Here is a 20,907-nt window from a genome sequence, read left to right as displayed (position 1 = left end):
CGTGTGACCTGCCTTATTGTGATATTTGCTTTTTGTGGTGGTATCTAATTGAGTCTGCAGTATCTCTGAAGTTTGCCTGTATAAGTGATGAAAGATAAGAAATTAGGCACATTCACACAAAGTGAAACTTCCTCCAACAAAGGGAGAGAAAATCATACTGACTTATACTCTGAGTACTCTTCCTTTCACATGGAGAAAGAATGCGTTTGGAGACTTCGTGATAGTGGTCTGTATAAGAATAACGATGGACATTACCATTTCTTCCATGCCTGCTTTAGGCCATTCTCCACCATAGGCAGGGCTTCCTCGGTGACTCAGTGGTAAAGAATCCACCTGCAATGCAGGAGACGCAGGAGGCTCAGGTTTGATTCCTGGGTCAGAAAAATCCCCTGGACAAGGAATTGAGAACCCACTCCAATATCCTGGCCTGGAAAATTCCATGGACAGAGGCATCTGGTGAGCTACAGTCCATGAGGTTGCAAAGAGTCAGACACAACTGAGCGAATGAGCATGCACACGACGCACCACTGTAGGTACATAGGTATTTTGTTTTCAATTGTCACACAGATTCCAGAGAATGAAGTCCTGTTGTCCCCAGTAACCCCAACCTTTCTCTTCTCCACTCATTATTTTCTATTCTAACTCATTCACACCCAGTGTTTTTGAGACTTATCCTTTAATGTAAAATACTGGTACTCTTTCCTGTGCCTTGAATCTAATTCACTTTGCCCTCATGATAGGAACTGACCAGGATAGAGAAATCAATTTTTGAAATAATAAATTAGACCTAAAAGTTCTGTAGCTGTTTCTTTTTGTTTCTCCATCGACTTCAGTTGATAGAATTTTGACTGACAACTTTGGAATCATCTGAGAAAGTCTTCAGCTCCTCTGTCATTGTTTTCTCCCCAGTGGCAGCTAAAGATTGCAATTGTGGGCTTTTGCCAGAATAAACAGTTGAATCTTCAGTGAGGTCTCCGGAACCTAACTCCCAGGCATTTCCAAAGGATATGTTGAGACTGGACCTTAGTTTGCCTTTTACAGAAATAGCTTCTATCGGGTCTCTATAACTGATTCCTTTCATGATTCATTGTCTAGCCTGCTAAACATAGAGAGAATATGCAGTCTTTTCCATTTCTGAGCTTTTAATTGATGTGGGACACTAAGAATTACCAGTGATGTTTCATAATTGTACCGCTTTAGTGCATTCATTAAACTGAAGGTCATATTAAATCAACTTTTATTGTTCTCATTGATACATGGGAAAAATAATTTTACAAGGCTTTTAAAATAGGAAAAAGGCACTAGAAAATCAAATCTACTTTAAATATAAAGCTGTTCTTTTAAAAGCAATTTTATTTGACATTTTAAGTCTTCTGAGCAGAAACAACCCTGATAAGGCGTCAAGTCAAACTCCTTCATTTTGCAGATAGGGAACTTTGTCATTTAATTTTGTTTTTAGGCACTTTTAGTACTTTTTTTTTTTTTTTTTTGCCATACAGTATATGAGATCTTACTACCTGATCAGGGATTGAACCCGTACCCCCTGCATTGGGAGCGCAGAGTCTTAACCACTGGACTGCCAGGGAAGTCTCCAGTTAGGAAGCTTTGACTCAGAGAAGCTACGTGCTGCCAGACAGCAGCAGAGCCAGGACTGGAACCCGGGGGTCCTGGCTTCCTGCTCTCACAAAGCAATTTCTAGGTAACTTTAGTGTAAAATATAATTTGAAAAGAGTTTATTTAATAAACTCAAAACTTAATAAATTTAAGAGTTTTAAAACTTCTATTGAAATATTGTATTGTACTAGGTGTGATACCAGGTGGTTAAAACACAATATATTACCTTCCATACTTTCTAACCTGAGTTTGGAAGATTTTTATCCCTATAGATTTATATACCGGAGAAGGCAATGGAACCCCACTCCAGTACTCTTGCCTGGAAAATCCCATGGACGGAGGAGCCTGGTAGGCTGCAGTCCATGGGGTCTCGAAGAGTTGGACATGGCTGAGCGACTTCACTTTCACTTTTCACTTTTATGCATTGGAGAAGGAAATGGCAACCCACTCCAGTCTTCTTGCCTGAGTCACACAGAGTTGGACATGACTGAAGTAACTTAGCAGTTAGCAGTAGATATATATACACACATATATGTACTCATGAACACATATAAACATATATACACACATAGTTATATACACACCTACATATATGTACACACATCCTTACACATATTTATCTATACATCTGTAATAAACATACACATATGCCAGTAGACTCACATGCATATATATGGGTACATACACATACACATTATACGTAGGTAGGGTTCCCTGGTGACTCAGTCGGTAAAGAATCAGTCTGCAATGTAGCAGACCTCGGTTCAGTCCCTGGATTGGGAGGATCCCCTGGAGAAGGAAATAGTGACCCACTTCAGTATTCTTGCCTGGGAAATCCCTTGGACAGAGGAGCCTGGTGGGCTATAGTTCATGGGGTTACAAAGAGTAGGGTAGCACACGACTTAGTGACTAAACCATCACCACCATTTATATGGACGAATATATATACTTATATACCTTAGAAAGCTTCACTACGAACAAAGCTAGTGGAGGTGACGGAATTCCAGTTGAGCTATTTCAAATCCTGAAAGATGATGCTGTGAAAGTGCTGCACTCAATATCCCAGCAGATTTGGAAAACTCATCAGTGGCCACAGGACTGGAAAAGGTCAGTTTTCATTCCAATCCCTAAGAAAGGCAATGGCAAAGAATGCTCAAACTACTGCACAATTGCACTCATCTCACATGCTAGTAAAGTAATGCTCAAAATTCTCCAAGCCAGGCTTCAGCAATACTTGAACCGAGAACTTCCAGATGCTCAAGCTGGTTTTAGAAAAGGCAGAGGAACCAGAGATCAAATTGCCAACATCCATTGGATCATCAAAAAAGCAAGAGAGCTCCAGAAAAACATCTATTTCTGCTTTATTGACTACACCAAAGCCTTCAACTGTGTGGATCACAATAAACTGTGGAAAATTCTGAAGGAGATGGGAATACCAGACCACCTGACCTGCCTCTTGAGAAACCTGTATGCAGGTCAGGAAGCAACAGTTAGAACTGGACATGGAACAACAGACTGGTTCCAAATAGGAAAAGGAGTACATTAAGGCTGTATATTATTACCCTGATTATTTAACTTATATGCAGAGTATATCATGAGAAACGCTGTGCTGGAAGAAGCACAAGCTGGAATCAGGATTGCCGGGAGAAGTATCAATACCTCAGATATACAGATGACACCACCCTTATGGCAGAAAGTGAAGAGGAACTAAAAAACCTCTTGATGAAAGTGAAAGAGGAGAGTGAAAAAGTTGGCTTAAAGTTCAACATGCAGAAAACTAAGATCATGGCATCTGGTCCCATCACCTCATGGGAAATAGATGGGGAGACAGTGGAAACAGTGTCAGACTTTATTTTTTTGGGCTCCAAAATCACTGCAGATGGTGACTGCGTGAAATTAAAAGACGCTTACTCCTTGGAAGGAAAGTTATGACCAACCTAGATAGCATATTAAAAAGCAGAGACATTACTTTGCCAACAAAAGTCCGTCTGGTCAAGGCTATGGTTTTTCTAGTGGTCATGTATGGATGTGAGAGTTTGTGAAGAAAGCTGAGTGCCGAAAAATTGATGCTTTTGAACTGTGGTGTTGGAGAAGACTCTTGAGAGTCCCTTGGACTGCAAGGAGATCCAACCAGTCCATCCCAAAGGAGATCAGTCCTGGGTGTTCATTGGAAGGACTGATGCTGAAGCTGAAACTCCAATACTTGGGCCACCTGATGCGAGGAGTTGACTCATTGGAAAAGACCCTGATGCTGGGAGGGATTGGGGGCAGGAGGAGAAGGGGACGACAGAGGATGAGATGGTTGGATGGCATCACTGACTCGATGGGCATGGGTTTGAGTAAACTCCGGGAGTTTGTGATGGACAGGGAGGCCTGGCATGCTGCGATTCATGAGGTCACAAAGAGTTGGACACAACTGAGCGACTGAACTGAACTGATATATATACATACACACACACGCAAGTATTTACACACACACATACACGTATATATATCTCAACATACACACACATATAGCAGAAGACTAGGAAACAAGGACTCAGGAGTTAGGTAGACTTTCAACCTTACTGGTATTGGCTGTGTTTTCTTAGGCAAATATGTGAACTTTTAAAATCTGTTTTACCACTTGTAAAATAGAAAAAATAATACTATTCTTAGACTGCCTGTGAGACACAAAATAAATGGTGTGTTAAATATTCAGCACCTTGTCTGCCATCGAGTAAGTTGTGCGGGATCTTTTCGCTGCGGCGCACGGACTCTCACGTCGTGGCTTGCGGACTCAGTAGCTGTGGTGTGTGGGCTTAACTGCTTTGCAGCCTGAGGGATCCCAGTTCCCTGACCAGGGATCAGCCTGCGTCCCCTGCTCCGCAGGATGGGTTCTTTCCCACTGGGCCTCTCTGCAGGGCCAGTGTTCGCGCTCTGCATGTCCAACTCTTTGCGACCCTATGGATGCTAGCCTGCCAGACTCTTCTGTCCATGGGATTTTCCAGGCGAGGATACTGGGGCTACGAGGGAAGTCTCCTAATAAGCTTTCAGTAAATGTTAACAGCTAATGTTGTGGACAAAATGTACAGAACGTTGAACAATGGGTAAACTTAAGAAAAGGTAGATATGTTTCTCTATCTTGACTTCAATGCTGATCATAATTGTCCTGGCAGACTGGTTACCTCTGGTTTGAGGGCTGGACCAAAACCACAGAAGTGGCATAGTCCTATTCATTTGGGAAAAAAAGGGCTTCTAAATAGATGGTGGCATTCTCAGTCCTGATCTATGGGAAAGGGAGCCTGGAAGGCAGGAGAGCGGGGTGGCCTGTGGAAGAGCCTGTCCCAGGTCAAAGAGGAGCAGAAGCCGTCTCTATTGCATGTGTTCAGTGTCAGTGAAGACGCTTACACGTCAGTGTGTGCTGGTGGTGGAGTTGGGCGGGAGGGGGTGGTGTGAGTGAGAAGACAAGAAGAATCAGGCTGATTGGAACCTGGAAAGGTCAACTGGCAGGACAGCTGTTGGTCTGAAGACACATCCAGGAATCAAGCCCAGCAGCTCAGGATGAGTCAGAAGAGGCGTGGACACCACAGTGCAAGGTGTCCCCAGGCCTGTGCCAGGAGCAAATGTACATCAGGCTGCCCAGACGACCTCCAGGCCGAAGACCCAAAAACAAGGTAGGCCAGAGGTGAATGCAAGAGGTAATTTGCAGAGGTTTCTGTGAGTCAGAAGCTAGGGCAGGAGTGGGCTTTCTCTGCAGGCTCCACTGTATCAGCTGATAAATGTCGCTTTTCTGCAGGTTTCTGCCATAGACCTGCTTCTCTTCCCACCTGTATCAGTCAGAGTAGGTTTGGTTTTGCTGCAGTAACAAACAAATCTCAGTGCCTTATAACAACACATATTTATTTCTTGTTCTAGCTATGTATTCATTGTGAATTGCCTACCACTTGGTGACTCGAAATCTTTATAATGAGGTCCAGGCCGACCGTGCAGCCTCTCTCTGGAATGTTGCTGCTCATCATAGCAGACAGAGAAGGAACCGTGGAGAACCCTGCAGGCATATGTGCTTAGGTGCTTCAGTCGTGTCCAGCTCTGTGACCCCATGGACTGCAGCCCACAAGGCTCCTCTGTCCATGGGATTTTCCAGGCAAGAATGCTGGAGTGGGCTGCCATGCCATCCTCCAGGGGATGTTCCTGACCCAGGAATCGAACTCAGGTCTCCTGTGTCTCCTGCATTGGCAGGCGGGTTCTTTACCACTAGCGCCACCTGGGCAGCCCCATGGAGAACGCTGAGCTGACCTTAAAGGTCAGCTTTCTGTACAGAAGGAGGTGATCCATGTCATTTCCACTTGCATATCATTGGTCAAAACAAGTCACGTGGCAACAGCAAGGTGGCAAAGTTGAATCTCCCCCCAGGAAGGGGCAATGAACCTTTGTAAGAATAACACAGCCCACCCCATGACTGTGTCAGCCGCAGGGGTGTCTCACCACTCCCAGACCTCAGTCATTGCCCATGTGATCCTAGCTCCCATCCTCTACCTCGTATCTCTGCACAGAAATCTGGGTCCACATCTGTAGCTGCCAATCAGGCAGTTCTCCTTGGTCACTTTAAACTGAAGACGAACAAGCAAACTAAAGTCATTTCCTCTTCAGCATTTTGTTTATTTTTGGTTGAAGGCCTCCTATCCACCTGGCTACGCAAATCAGACACCTGGGGGTCATCTGTGACTTCTCTCTCTCCTTATTCACCTCATACCCACCCATCACTCACAAAGTCTTTTTGATTGTACCCAATACATGTCCCTTGACTATTCCTGCTTCTTTTCATCTCTCCTGCCCCTGCTAGTTCTTACATGCATGCTCAGTCACTCAGTCGTGTCCGACTCTTTGGGACCCCATGGACTATAGCCGACCAGGCTCATCTGTCCGTGGAGTTTTCCAGGCAACAATACTGTAGTGGGTTGCCATTTCTTTCTCCAGGGGATCTTCCCAACCCACGGATCGAACTGGCATCTCCTGCATCTCCTGCATTGGCAGGCGGATTCTTTACCACTGTCCACCTGGAGTGTAGTTTTTCTATTCTGAACTCTTGGTGAGCTCTGAAATAATCCTGGTGTCTCTGTATTTCCCGTCCCCAGTTCATTCCACCTGACATGCGGTGATCTTTCTAATTTGCAGAACCAACAGTACGCCCTTCTGTTGCCACCTCTGCTTGAGCTCCTCCGCAGATGGCTTCTGACTGTTCTGGGAATAAAGCTGTGGAGTGCCAATAAGGCTCTTTATCTGCCCCTCCAGCCTCACCTTAACCACTGTCCCTCCCTCACAAGTGCCTATGTTTCTTGCCCCCACCATACTGAACTCCTTCCCTTTTCTCGACGTGCTGTGCCCTCTCTTGCTTCTGGTATATTGCATGTTCCATCTTTTTAAAAATTATTTATTTACTTGACCACATCAGGTCTCACTTGCAGCATGTGGGATCTAGCTCCCTGACCGGGAATTGAACCCTTGCCCCCTGCACTGGGAGGGTGGGGTCTTAGCCACTGGACCCCCAGGGAAGTCCCTGTTGTTCCTTCCGACTGTTCTGCTCTCTCTCATCTTCAGCTATCCAACTTTAAGTCATCCCTCATGTCTCAGCTTAAAACTCACTTCCCCCAGGAAGCCTTCCCTGGCTCCCTCCTAAAGCTGGCAAGGTGTTCCTGTTATGTATTCTGGGGCAACATGCTTTCTTTTCCCTGGCCTACATCACCCTTGACAGCTTCCTTAAATGTCTGTTGTCTGTCTTTGCTGCCTCACTGTAATATCCCTGAGGACAGTGACTGCTTCAACATTGTGACTCAACTCCTAGCAGGGTGTCTCAAATAGTCTAGGTGCTGGCAGACACTTATGAAATGACCATGAATGACTGTGCATGGTGTCAAAACCACAGATCTGGCCTGAACTCAAGAGCAAGGCCAGGAGGACATGAGAACGTCCTTGCTCCTTGATGTCAGGGGAGATAGAAAAGCCAGCTCGGCTTGGCTTGGCTTAGGCCTAGAGGGGTAGTATCAGATGAAAACAGGCTTCCAGAGAAAGGCAAAGGAGGCCAGGGCCAGGAGGAAATGAGATCCTCTGGGCTATAACCTCCTCGAGCGAATGGATTTTAATTTTGCTCACAGCAGAATCCCTGTGCCTAGAGCAGTATTGGGCACATATTAGGCAGGTAAATACTTTGTTGGGAAACTTCCCTGGTGGTCTAATGGTTAGGGCTCCACACTTCCACTGCAGAGGGCACGGATTTGATCGCTGGTCTGGCAACTAAGATCCCACAAGCTGTGTGGCCTGACCAAAAAAAAAAGGAAAAATAAAATACTTTATTGGATGAATGAATGGACAAATTCTGGGTCACAATTCTTGGCTCCAGGAATCAACCCTGGATGACATAAGCAGAAAAAGAATTTATTGAAAGGATGTAGGGTAGTTCTCAGAATCAACATAAAGACCGAGATAATCCAGCCTCACAAATGAGCAGCAACCAAGGGGAGCCAGGCAGGCGGAACCATGGCCGAGGCTGTAGCCCAGGAGTACTTGCTAAGGGCACCACTCTGACACCCCTGCCACCAGACACCAGTGTCCTCCGCGCTCCCACCCCTGGCTGTGAGCTGCGGCCCCACTGGACTCCACAGACGCTGCCCTCCTTGTGAGTCTGATCTCACTGACCTATGACCTGAAATTACCCCTTCGAGCTTCAAGTCCCAGACAGGAATGAACACGTGGTTGTCTGGCAGAGCCAACACTGATTGCCAGAAAGGGAGAGAGTGTGAATATTTGTCCCCCGTCAGCAGAGGGGGCCATGTTGCCACCTATTTGAGAATTTCTCCCTAAATAAGACAGTCATGTGATGCTGGGCAGCCTAAAAATGCTTTATGTCCACTATGAGGAGGGCTGGAGAAAAAAACTCAGAACCAAGGAAAGTATTTTTTCATTTAAAACATTTAATTACAATAAATGCTAATTATAGAAATTCAATTAATTCAGATATGGGTAAAGGATAAACTGTTAAGTCTCTCTACTTCCCAATCCCCATTCTACACCAAGATATAACCACACTTATCAATTGGAAACAGGTTCTTCTTCAAGAGACTTCTTGGATCAGAATTGTTTCTTAAACTGTGCAGGGTTGGACTTTATCGTTGTTACTGGTTGCTCAGAATTTCCACGTAAAGCTTGTAGTCAGATATTTTTTACTTGGACTCTTAGGCTGGGTCACATGTGGCATTGCTGGGGGTTCGTATTCCTGGAGAGGGGCTAGCTGCCTAATGAAGGGAAGTCCTTTGCTTTGCTTGTGCTTAGTTAGTACCTGGAGTATTTCTTGCTTGGGAGGAATCAGGGATGTGATGGCGTGTGTCATTTTGGTGGGTAAGGAAAATTTGGGCTTTGTTGGAGAGAAGGTACTCCTGCTTTTGACCAAGTGTTGTTACTCACCAGGGTTCTTGGCCTCCTTAATCAATAGAAATTGATCAGAGGCCAGACAGGAAATTCAGACGGTTTACTGGGGCCCCAGCTTCAGGGGAAGGAGAAGAAACAACAGGTTCCTTGCTTGTTTGCTTGCTCTGGGGAGCAAGCTGGCTCCTTATATGCGCAGAGGGCAGGGTGTGCCCAGGGGGCGGGCTTGGAGGGGTGCCTTAGGTGTTATGTCCACGTCTTAGCTGGTGTTATGTGCAGGGGGCCTGCGCAGTACCCTGCGTGTGCTCCAAGCTCTTCAGAAGTGGCTCTTGGGCTTTTTGGTCTCTTTGTATCTTTTGTCCAGAATTTGCCCTCACAGCCCATGACCGCAGTTATTTTTAGTTCCATACAGTTTCTTTATATTTTGTTGCTGGTGGGGAGATATGTCCAGGTGCAAGCACCGCAGCATTGAAGCATAGGGTCCCAGGTCCCAGCCTGTCTCAATTCGAGGGCCAAAGGAACAACCTCCTGTTCAGGATGTCGCCTGGAGAGTGTTCTGTTCTTAAAAAAACAAAAATTTTAATGGTTTTTAACTAAATTTATTGTAGTAATCATTTATGTATCTATATGAAATTATTTGTATACCTTAAACATACAATGTTATATGTCAGTTATATTCAATATAGTTGGAAAAAAGAAAATGCATGAATAATTAAATTTTCTCAAAAAAAAAGCCCCACCAAAACCCAAATTATCTGAAATAGTATTTTTCTGATTTTAAAGAAGCAAAGTTCTAGAACCAACCCATTCTCAACTGACCTCTAAGGAAGTTATTTTGGGCATGTAGCTGTTAATTTTCCTTGTTGGGTTGGTGGTTGACCGGTCCATAGCTCCAGGAAGGGGTTGGCAGGGCAAAACTAAGACTTGTGCCAGACAGTTACACAGAAAGACAGAGAATTGGGGCTCAAATAAGTGATTTGAATTTTAACAAAGTAAGACTGGTTTTTAAAAATCTTACTTGTAAGAAATACATGAAACAGTATGTTAAAATTGTAAATGAAATAAAATACTTAAGTGCATCTTAATAAATATATCTCAGGCCGTTGCATGGCTGACCCAGATTGGTCACTGAGTTTGGGCCCAAAGTAAAACCTTGAGCTGGTATTCAGTGTGGTCTCTGAAGAACCTAGGAGCAAAAGCCAGCACCCTGGTCCAGCCTGCTTTGTTCCATGTTGTCACAGGTTTACTGCTACAAAAGATGTTACGTATGTAATTTTTGAACCCTGCCTTATGCTTCTACATTACCAACCAGTCCACAGTGTTTCTATACCAAAGGGAACAGATACCAAAAGATTATAATGTGACATCCAGGATTCCCATACAAAGCCTTTATGTAAGTCTAAACTTAGTGCTATATTCGTAGCTAAACAGTAGCAGTTCTGTTTCACAGTTGTGAAATGGGATACATTTTAGGTCTTTTGGATAGAATCTAGTGAACAGATATGGGCTGAAATTTTAAAATGTGGATTCACTGAGACAATTTCATCTTGGAATTACAGCCAAAATAAAAGTCAGCTGTGATTCATTTGGAAACGTGGACATTTTGAGTGTTGACAACAAAGAGGCCTTCATTAAAATTATAATTTTCCAACCTGTCTACAGTGAAGCTGGAACAAATATGAAGAAAGCCATAATATTTTGTTTATGCCAAGAAACATTGGCTCTAAAAAAAAAAAAAGAAAGAAAGAAACATTGGCTCTCTAAAAGAAGGTGCCAGTCAAAGTGGTAATGTGAAGATAGGTGGAAGCGATACACTTTGATATCTTACTTTGAATTTAACTGGCGCTTGCTTTGGTGTCTTGACTATCATACAGACAGTCTGAATAGATTAGAAACGTTGGAAAAACCCATATATGAATCTGTTAAAGCAATCCCTTTGTCTTGTCTGAATAGGAAGGAAACAGGTCTGTCGTTTCGCCAGGGAGAGGCTAGACCGTGACTAGGGCATTGAAGGGTTAAGGAAAAGAATTAGAGGCATTGGCCCCAGAAAGAGGAAGTGAGTTGTGGCGGCTGCAGGGGGGCCGGGGAGGGGGCGGCAGGGGACCAGTGGGGTCTGGAGAGGGCGTGTGGAGTGGAAGTTCTGCTGTTGCCAAAGCTAGTTGTCTTCTCAGCCCATGAACCACAAGCCGGCTGTGCCACTGGGGTTTTGCAAAATTTCAGTACGGTGATCGGAATCTACATGAAAACAAAAATACACGTCTCCACCAAGCCTTGTGTACCAGTGCCCCTAGCAGCTTTATATGTGATAGCCAAAAATGGAAACCAGCCCAGAAACTGAAAACAACCCAGATGTCCATCAACAGGTGGCAAGTAAAATGCTACTCACAATAAAAAGGATGCACATAGCACTGTGCAAAACCTCAAAATCTTTTACTGAATAAGACAGGCTCTCCCCTCACTGATGAAAAGAATATATGCTATATCATTCCATTTATAGAAAACCCCAAAAATGCAAACTAATCTTTAGTGAAGAAAACAAATCTGTGGTTCAGTGGTTGCTTGGGGATAGGGCAGAAGGAGGAATGGGTTGCAAAGGGACATAAGAATTTAAGGGGGTTATGGAAATATTTGGTAAATTGCATTGGTTTCACAGATACGTTCCTATATCAAAACATACCAAATGATTTGGTCAGCATTCGGGGAAGGGCCTCATGACTCTCAGCTAGAGAAGACAGGATATAATGACACTTAGCAAGAGGGGAAGTGGACCTTATGGTTATAAATTAACAGACTTCAAAAAGGGTATTTGAAAGGGATGTTCAAAATAAATATTTTAAAGAGCTCAGGGTATCTGCTCAGTAAAGCACTCAGGATCTGTAAAGTGGCTATAGTATTTGTCCAAGAGCAGTAAGTACTGAAAGTCTTGAAAGAGGTCACAGTCTTTGCCTGGACAAGCAAGGCAGTAAGTTATGAGTTTTAGCTTTCAGAATATTAACATGAAGTTCAGATACAGATGATAATTGATATGTACTTTACCATGCCACTGTGCTTTGCCAGGACACAAATCTACATATTATACCTAAGAGTCCTCAGACTATGAATAATCCTTTCATGGGATTACAAACCGTTCACCATTAATGTAGTGGAATTTGAAGGAGGTGGAAGGTGGGAAAGATTTACCTGGAAAACAGCAATGAGCTAGAAGTATTGGCAAGGCTGAGACTGTCACAGAGCCTGCGGTTACTTGTAGCCTGGTGGCTTCCAGCTCATACCAGGAGCCCTGAGATGATTTATCTGTTCATCCCAGTATCCTCACACAGTTCTTTGAGATTTTTGTTTCAGTCTTTGCTGAATCTGTTGTGGATGTCATAGGGTAGTTTTATTTATTTATTAATATTTATTTTAAAAATTGTATTTGGGTGTTCCAGGTCTTAGTTGTGGCACACAGGATCTTTGATCTTCACTGTGGTATGTAAGATCTTTAGTTGCTGCATTTGAGCTCTTAGTTATGGCATGTGGGATCTAGTGCCCCGACCAGGGATCAAACCCAGACCTCCTGCATTAGGAGTGCAGAGTCTCAGCCACTGAACCACCAGGAAAGTCCCCATAAAGTAGTTTTGGATTGTCACTTTTACAGTGTGTGACTTTAAGTTCTGCTGATTTGGTGGGGGAAGCGGGGTATTGAGGGGCAAGGGAAAGGTGATATTCTTGTGCAGAGTCATTGGTAGAATTTGAATAAAATCCTCCATCTCTGGAGTCCTGCTTTTTTTAGTTATTCCTCATGTCCTCGTTTGCACAGATTTTGTGATGGTGTTAGGTTGATTGGGCCGGCAGATAAATTGTGCTCATTTACAGTGGAAATCAAAGCACATCAGCACGTCTGATTGATGGTGTGCAGCCATCACCTGCTGATTGATGTGCTATCTGACAGCTGCGGGGACTCATCTCCTTCACCTCCTCCCATCCCGACACTCGACATAACTTGCATTCTAATCGAGTCGTTGGAGGCCTTTCCTGGCAAGCATGGGCTGAAAGGTACGAATGCTAAATTTCAGAGTAATGTTTTTTAAAAAAAAATACTTGGAAATGCAGTGTGCTAAGAAAAGCATGTTGATAATTAATGAAATAGAATCAGGTAGGAGTTTCTTAGAGAGATAAGAGAGAGATGGTGTTTGTAATCTGAGAGTGAGCATGAAAAATTCGTATGAGCTCAGTTTCAAGCTGATGCATATTAATATCAGAAGATAAAAAATTTGTTGAAGTGCCATGTGCAATTAAGCATTACTCAAGGAGAGACACATGCATGTCATTACTGGCAATAGAACACTGTTTATGTGGTTTTTAATTTCCATGCTACTGAAATGGAATACAACCATAATATAACATATAAAATCTACTAGGGAATTCAACAGTTTTGCAATTAAATTTCAAGTCTTTCAAAATCATCTTGTCCATTAAACAAGTAGCTGTAATTGTTTAATAATGACTTGAATAAAAGACCCTAGGGAAACATATATGGGAGTGAGTGCAAATAAAATCAGTGAGTGAAAAAAGTGACCCAGGCTGATGTGTGGAATAGTGGTAAAATCTACAGAAGCTTCTTCAAGTAAAGGATGAGCATGAGGCAGGCTCAGGAGGCTTTTTGTATGTGTTGAGAAGTTTGGATGATTAGTGTAGTTAGCTTGGTATGTGGGGAGGGACAGTAGGCAGTATGGATAAGTTCAGCTAAAAGTAATTAGGTGAAATTTAGCATTCATACCTTTCAACCCATACTTGCCAGCTAAAAGTAATAGAATGTCCATTTTGTAGTGGTTTACATCCTCCTTTCTCTAAATGTGGTCCTTGGACAGCAGCATCACCTGGGAGTCTTTTATTAATGTAGAGTCTCGGGCCCCACCTCAAATTTACTGAATCAGAATTTTCAATTTAATGAGATTTCCAAGTGATTCATAGGCATATGAAAGTCCAATTTAGGCAATAAAGATATTTTGATATATCCTTTAATAAGAATTTGGAAGTAAGGAGTTTCAGAGTGTTTGGATCTACCACTCTGGATCATCAATAACACAGGCTTTTATCTCAGGATTTGGAGGTAAGCAATTCCAGAGTCGCTGGATCTATATCATCAATAACATAAGCTTTCATCTCATTACATTCTGCCAGACTTAGCACGTCGATTTTTCTAGCCTTCTTCTCTGTGATCTCATGGTTCCAAGATGGCTGCTGTAAGTTCCAAACAGGAAGGATGGGACATACTTGTAGTATCTCATTGGCCAGAACTGGGTTACATGTTGACTTGTAGACTAATCATTTGCGAAGAGGAATCATATAAACATGACTAATTTATACTATTTGTTCATTTAGTTAAAAAAGAATAAAGAAGTGATTGCCTGCTATGTGTCAACCCATAGCATATCGCTTGGGGCTAAAGCCTGAGATCAAGAGTCTCTGTTCATTAATTGCACAAAATTAGGGTTCTGCTAGTAAAGAGGAGTGGAGGAAACCATTATTAGACAGGAATCATTGTCTACTGCTGGTAGGATAGGCCAGATTTGGAAGAGTGTTGGAAGCCATGCTAAGACTGGACTCAATCCACAGTGCTCATTGGAGAATCAAGGGAGGGTTGATGTTTTGAGAAGCAAATTTAGTTTGTGGCGCATGTACTGAGACCAGTAAGGAGATTTATGCAGTTGTTCGAGTGAGAGATGATGACAGCTAACCTAGAACAGCGACAAACAGAATGGAAAAGAAGGGATACATTTGGAAGGCTACTCCAAGACAGAAGCCATTCTTTAGTGATGTTGTGTGTGGGCGGTAAAAAGGGAAAGGCTCAGAGGTGAATCACTGAGACTTCGGCGGGATAACTAAGCTGTCTAACGTGAGTTGCCATTATAAAAAACTGTATTACATACATGTGATCACAAGTTACAAAGCTCTGTAACTTAGATTTTCCACTTTATGTATTGCAAACTGATTTTTGTGTTAATACATGTAGAACTCACTCATCCCTCTTTAACTATTTTTGTATTTATTTGGAAAATACTGTAAAGCCCAAGGAAGTTAAGAATCATTTGTAACCTGACAGATTTAAGAAATTGTAAAAGGTGAAAAAGAAATTGCCCTCTCCATCTTGCTGCTGGAACATGTGCACCCTCTCCCCCAATTTTCTCCTTAAGGTAATTCAGGAGAATACCCGGAGGTCCCAATGCACATACACACTTCTCTCCTTTCTCTCTTTCAGAATGACAAATTCATATTAGTCTGCAGCATGTAATTTCCACTGTCACTCTTTTCCACAAAAATCCCTGCCCTTTATTTGTTGTGTGTGGCCAGAATTCCAAGAATCCCCGGTGTTATCATAGGAGGACTCTGCCTCAAAGTTTACACCTTCTCTTTTTCTATTCATGTGTGTAGATTCAGATCTACAGTAGATTTAATCTACTGTGCATTTATTGTTTTGTTCATTGTCTCTTTCTTCACTAGGATGTAAGTTTTGTGAGGGCAGGGATTTTTTTTTTTTTTTTTTTCTTTTTCGTTAATAGATATGTCCTCACAGCCTACACAGCATCTGGTCCAAATAGGTGCTCAATGAATATTTGTAAATGAATGTGTTTCCAGCAGATTATTCTCACTGTGCTTTAACACATTTGAAATCTCCAAATGTTTTTTTTTTCCTCTGTATCTCCCTTCTGTGCCTTTCCCCCTTGGCTTCATATGCTATTCTCAAGGGGGTCAACTAGTTTTAATATTTATTCATTATTAATTAATACTGATCTAGAGAAAGGGGAAGTACGGTCATGAATTCCTTCCAGAGAGGTCACTCGAAGCCTGCCCCAGTGAAGCCAAAGTGATCATTGTCGCCTGGTCCTTGGTGTTACTGGCATCTCTGCCTCTCTCCCTTGTATGCAGACCCAAGCTGACCAAATGGATGTTTAGACTCCCTTTGGAGGTTGGGAGAGCTCAAGCAGCTGTTGCCTTTGTGTAATCCCCATGGCCACAGCCCTATCATACAACAGGCACATCCCTTCCTTTCCAAAGGAGAGAAAGAGGCAAATACCTATGATCCATGACACAGTGTGACACTTTTATCCCTCACAACCATTAAAGTAATAAATTATATCACCATTTAAAAAGGAGGAAATTTATCTCATCACAAGAAGGTAGTAATAAAAGGAGAGAGTGGAGATTCCAAAAGAGCTTTTCTGACTCCAAACCCCTTTGTGTTTTTATCCTACACCACTTTTTCATAAAAGTTCTGAACAGATTGTTTGATGTTTTTCTTTTTCTTCATCATTGCTTTGAAAAGGTCGATTCTGACATTTGATTTACATTTCCTAACAAGCCATGTATCATCTTCCTCCTCTCCTCCCTTCCTCTTATCCTTCCTTTTTCATTCTTTGCATTTATAATGGAACAGATGATAGCTTTTCATGATGTGCTGGTGATGGTATATTTTATGGAAAATGCCAGACAAATAAAATTATAAGTAGTCACTAGTGGAAACCTACGCTGGAAAATATGATTTCAGCCATAGTTCCGTGTTTTTTAAAAAGCTATTTTTGCTGATCTCTAAGAGTCCCAGAAACAGATGGCCATGTTTGCTGGATTTGCTGCTAGTTTCTATGTCTCCTTTTCTCCTATACATTTATGGTGACCAAGTTTACTTTTAAAAACATGCTGAGAAGAATGACTTTTTTTTTTTTTTTCAGGTTGAAGTTGTCTAGGAAAAAAATCACGCTTAAGAAAGGGTCTGTAAAATCAAAGAGGCAGATTTATCTTCTAGAAAACCCATTCTCTGATCAGGCCATTTCATCTCTTTTGCCTTCTGGCCTGTCTACCTCCCATTCCCCAGCCAATAAATGCCAAACTCCTTAGTTTGGCAGTCAAAGGCCTTGCCCATCTGGTCTCAGATGATTTTTTGGACTTTGCTCTCTAATGCCAAGATTTTGTGTTCTATTCTCCAACAAAATAGGACTGTTTATTTTTCTGGAATAGCCCAGCTTTCCTGTTTTTGCTCACCTTTGTTTGTTTTACCTGAAGAGTTTTTTTTTTTTTTTTTCCTTTGCTTAAGAGAAGTATTCCTTCCATCTCTCCTAGTTCAAATACTGCCTCCTCCAGAGAGCTTTTCTGGATTAGATTTGCTTTCACACCTCTAGACGCCACCAGTCTGTCCCTTCTTTAGGACGGGTCTGGTAAAAAAATCTGCCTGCCAGTGCAGGAGACATGGGATCAGTCCCTGGATTGGAAGATCCCCTGGAGAAGGAAATGGCAACCCACACCAGTATTTTTGCCTGGGAAATCCCATGGACAGAGGAGCCTGGCGGGCTACGGTTCATGGGATCAGAAAACAACCAGACACAGGTTAGTGACTAAACAACAACAACAACAATAATAAATTTTTACTTTATTTTTGCCCAAATTTAGAGAACCATTTTAAGGCTGTTTATTTTTTAAAAAACTGAATATGTAGGGACTTTCCTGGTGGTCCAGTGGTTAAGACTCTACTCCTAATGTGCGGGGCCTGGGTTCAATCCCATCAGGGAATGACATTCTGCATGCCCCAACTAAGCACTTGTGTGACAACTAAACAGCCCACATACCACAGCTGAGAGAGAGCACAGCCAACAAGAAAAAAGAATGGGTAGCTACATTAGCTGTTTGGTCATAAATGCTGTTTGCATGAAGCTGTATTTAGACATAAGAAGAAATTTACATAAAATATCTTAGAAGCAAATCTTGTAAAAATAAAAAGGAGCTGATACTCCTTTTTTTAATAGTAAAAAAAAAAAAAAGAAAAGAAAGGAAAAAAGAATGTCAAAATATTTTGAATGAAAGCAATTAACAAAAGTTCTATTAATGGTACAGTGGCGCAAGGTGGCAGATGGGCAGCCTGTAGACTTTTTAAATTTGTCAACCATAGTGTTTGAAGCAAAGCAATTCCATGTGAATGCCTTCAGGTTGACATGTACACTCTGTTCACCAGCCTCCCCACTCCCTGTTGCCTTCCACCTGCTGTTTCACATTTATACACTTACTGCCTGACCTCTAGGAGAAGGCATTGGCACCCCACTCCAGTACTCTTGCCTGGGAAATCCCATGGATGGAGGAGCCTGGTAGGCTACAGTCCATGGGGTCACGAAGAGTTTGACATGACTAAGCGACTTCACTTTCACTTTTCACTTTCATGCATTGGAGAAGGAAATGGCAACCCACTCCAGTGTTCTTGCCTGGAGAATCCCAGGGACCGGGGAGCCTGGTGGGCTGCCGTCTATGGGGTCACACAGAGTCGGACACGACTGATGTGACTTAGCAGCAGCAGCCTGACCTCTAATGGTACTTGAGTTCACATGCTTCATGTTGCTGTTGAATCAGTCACTCAATACACCAAGTCCAGATCATGACTGTCACTTCCTAGCTAGTTGTCTTGGGTTAGAAGTAAGAATTCTATTAATATCTTTCAATGCCTTTTGCATTTGAAATGGGCCTTATGCAAAGAAACAGGTATGTATTTGACTATAGACTCAAATACAGACACATATGTGGTGATGGGTCAAAGATTCCTGGAATGCACTGGAGAACAAACTTGTTTATCATTGAACTGAAAGAACTCCCACCAAAGCTGCCTTCGACTTACCTCTAAGCCTTAGAAACAGAAGTGACCCTTTGCTGCTGTGAACCAAGAGACTGGACTGGGTTGGAGGAGGGTTGGCAAATGGGTGCCCATCACCACACCCCTGTATCCTGTGCCCAGACTTCATCCCCTGTGATGTCACTGCTGAGTCCAGACAAGGCTCTATGACTCTAACACTGAGTGTTACATTTCTGCTCCCAATAATTAAAGTTGGCAAAAGAGGGAAGTCAGGGTGAAAATATTTTGGCCCTTCGAAGTTAGAAGAACACTGGGGTGCTGCTTTAGCCAAAAATGGAAGACTTGGATTTAGTCAGGGTAGTAAGAAGTGAAACCATGTATGCAAAAGTTCATTATAAATTAGGAAATTCTATAAATGCTGCTGTTTATTGATTGGTTGCCCTGTACTTTACCTAAGTGTTTTTGATCACTTCAGATGCCTACAGGATGGGTCTTACCTCCATTTTATGATTGGGAAATAGGGCTTGGATGTTAAATAAACTTGCCCGAGTCCCAGGCTCACAGTAAGCTGTGCTGAGACCCCTTGCAGCTTTGTCTGACCTGGGCCTGCCCACTTTGCATGTGGTCCTGTGGCTCCCAGGACCATGCTCCAGCCACATGAGTTAGTTATTACCACAACAATTTCTGCTTTAATGAACATTCTATGTAAATATAAAGTGGATCATGTTCCTTCTTATTCTCCCAGAGCTGTCCCCAGGTTCTACCCTGTTTCCAGACCCAGGCTCCTACTTTGGATGATGTATGAACAAGGTCTGCTCCTGCAGAGAAATCAGGAGGCAGGCAATAGCAAAGGATAGAGGGGAAAAGGCCAGGGTCAGGTCAAGAGCTTCCCATGTCAGCACTTTCCAGTCTTGGAAGAATCAGATAGAATCTTTAAGGAGGTCCTAGAAACCAAAGGCGATCATTGAGAGAAGATGGAGAGTGAAGTGGAATGCTGAAAAAAAAAAAAAAAATAGGAAACACGTTTGCAACTTGGACTAACATTGATTATCTTAAATTATCTGCGTGGTTAAATAATATGCATGAATTCTCATGTTGCTTCTAATGCGTTAGAAGTTTTATAAAGCAGCCTGGGATTCTCTACAAAGTTCTGGTATGTGTCTGATGTCAGTCTAGATCACTTGAGAAGCCTGCAGAGTTACTCTGTGGTTGCTGAATTCCAGAATTTAGTGAGCTTTCTAGATCAGGAGTCGGTATTTGTTGCGTGTGTCAGTAGTTTTGCTCTGCTGCTGAAAGCAGGTGGCAGCGATGTCTCTGAATATCTCAGTTCACAAGCAGCTGACTGGATGTGGCTGCGGAAAGGCCACTCGCGGCAGCCAGAGGCCGAGGGTCCAGATGCCTGCCCAGCCCAAGGATGCACAAAGGTGACCTCCGGAAGAGATAGAGGGTCCCAGTCCCAGACTGCCCTACCGTTCCTTGTACAAGAATCACTGTGTTGCGACCTTCTGTCCCCCTCACGTTCCTCCTTGGAGGTCTGTGAAGTTCAAAAGTTCAAGACAGATCATAAAATATTGGAGAAGAAATTGTAAGCGGTTCCTTATTCACAGTTTTTTTCAATCTAAAGGTCATCCTTGATTCCTCTCTCTCACTCATACCCGACTGTCCATCCATTTGTAAGCCCTGTAAGATATGTCTTCAATCTATCTGCCTCTGTCAACTTTCACTGACACCATCTGAATCCAAGCCGCCATCATGATGGCCTCCTAACTAGAGAACTGGTCTCTTGTTCCCATCTCTGACTCCAGTATTCCATTCTCCATTTAATGATCAGAGCGACTGAGTAAGGGATTTAATCATGTAATTCTACTACTTAACTCACCAATAGTTCCCCATTATATTTAGAGTAAATTCCAGCTGCTTACCGTAGCCTTCAGGGCCTTGAGTCATCTGTCCCTTGCTTTTATCTCCCGCCGTTTCCTACCTGACTCTCCCTGCGGTGCTCACAGAGATCCTTTTTTCCTTCCTTTCCCGGACCCTTTGCACGTGCGTTTCTCCCAACTCGGGCTGTGGCTAGCTCACGTGGGTCTCCTATTGACTACACATTCTAAAATAAGTCCCTTGCCCACAAGCCTTTCTCTCACATTACCTTGTTCCCTTCCTTCGAGGCCCTTAACCACACCTTGTAATTGTTTATTTCACTGGTTTCCTGATATGCTTATTGCTCGTCTCCTCTACTAGACTGTGAGCCCCTCATAGGGACTCTTGTCTGGTTGGCTCACCAAGAAGAATAAGTACTTACTCTT

At 42.9% G+C, this 20,907-nt stretch overlaps 1 protein-coding gene and 1 long non-coding RNA gene across 7 annotated transcripts in view; one reads left to right on the top strand and one right to left on the bottom strand.

Moving 5' to 3' along the window:
- Positions 1-20,907, top strand: part of TBC1D1 (TBC1 domain family member 1) — a 227,337-nt gene that overhangs the window by 42,111 nt on the left and 164,319 nt on the right. The window lies entirely within an intron of this gene.
- LOC110145248 (uncharacterized) lies at positions 9,104-19,094 on the bottom strand. The gene is made up of 2 exons (XR_002316158.2): positions 18,650-19,094; positions 9,104-9,576 (listed from the first exon to the last, which is right to left on the bottom strand). It is a non-coding gene; the product is annotated as an uncharacterized lncRNA (long non-coding RNA).

The sequence above is a fragment of the Odocoileus virginianus genome, chromosome 21 (genome assembly GCF_023699985.2).
Source record: "Odocoileus virginianus isolate 20LAN1187 ecotype Illinois chromosome 21, Ovbor_1.2, whole genome shotgun sequence".
Lineage (NCBI taxonomy): Eukaryota > Metazoa > Chordata > Mammalia > Artiodactyla > Cervidae > Odocoileus > Odocoileus virginianus.
This window is presented reverse-complemented; position numbering and strand designations above follow the sequence as displayed.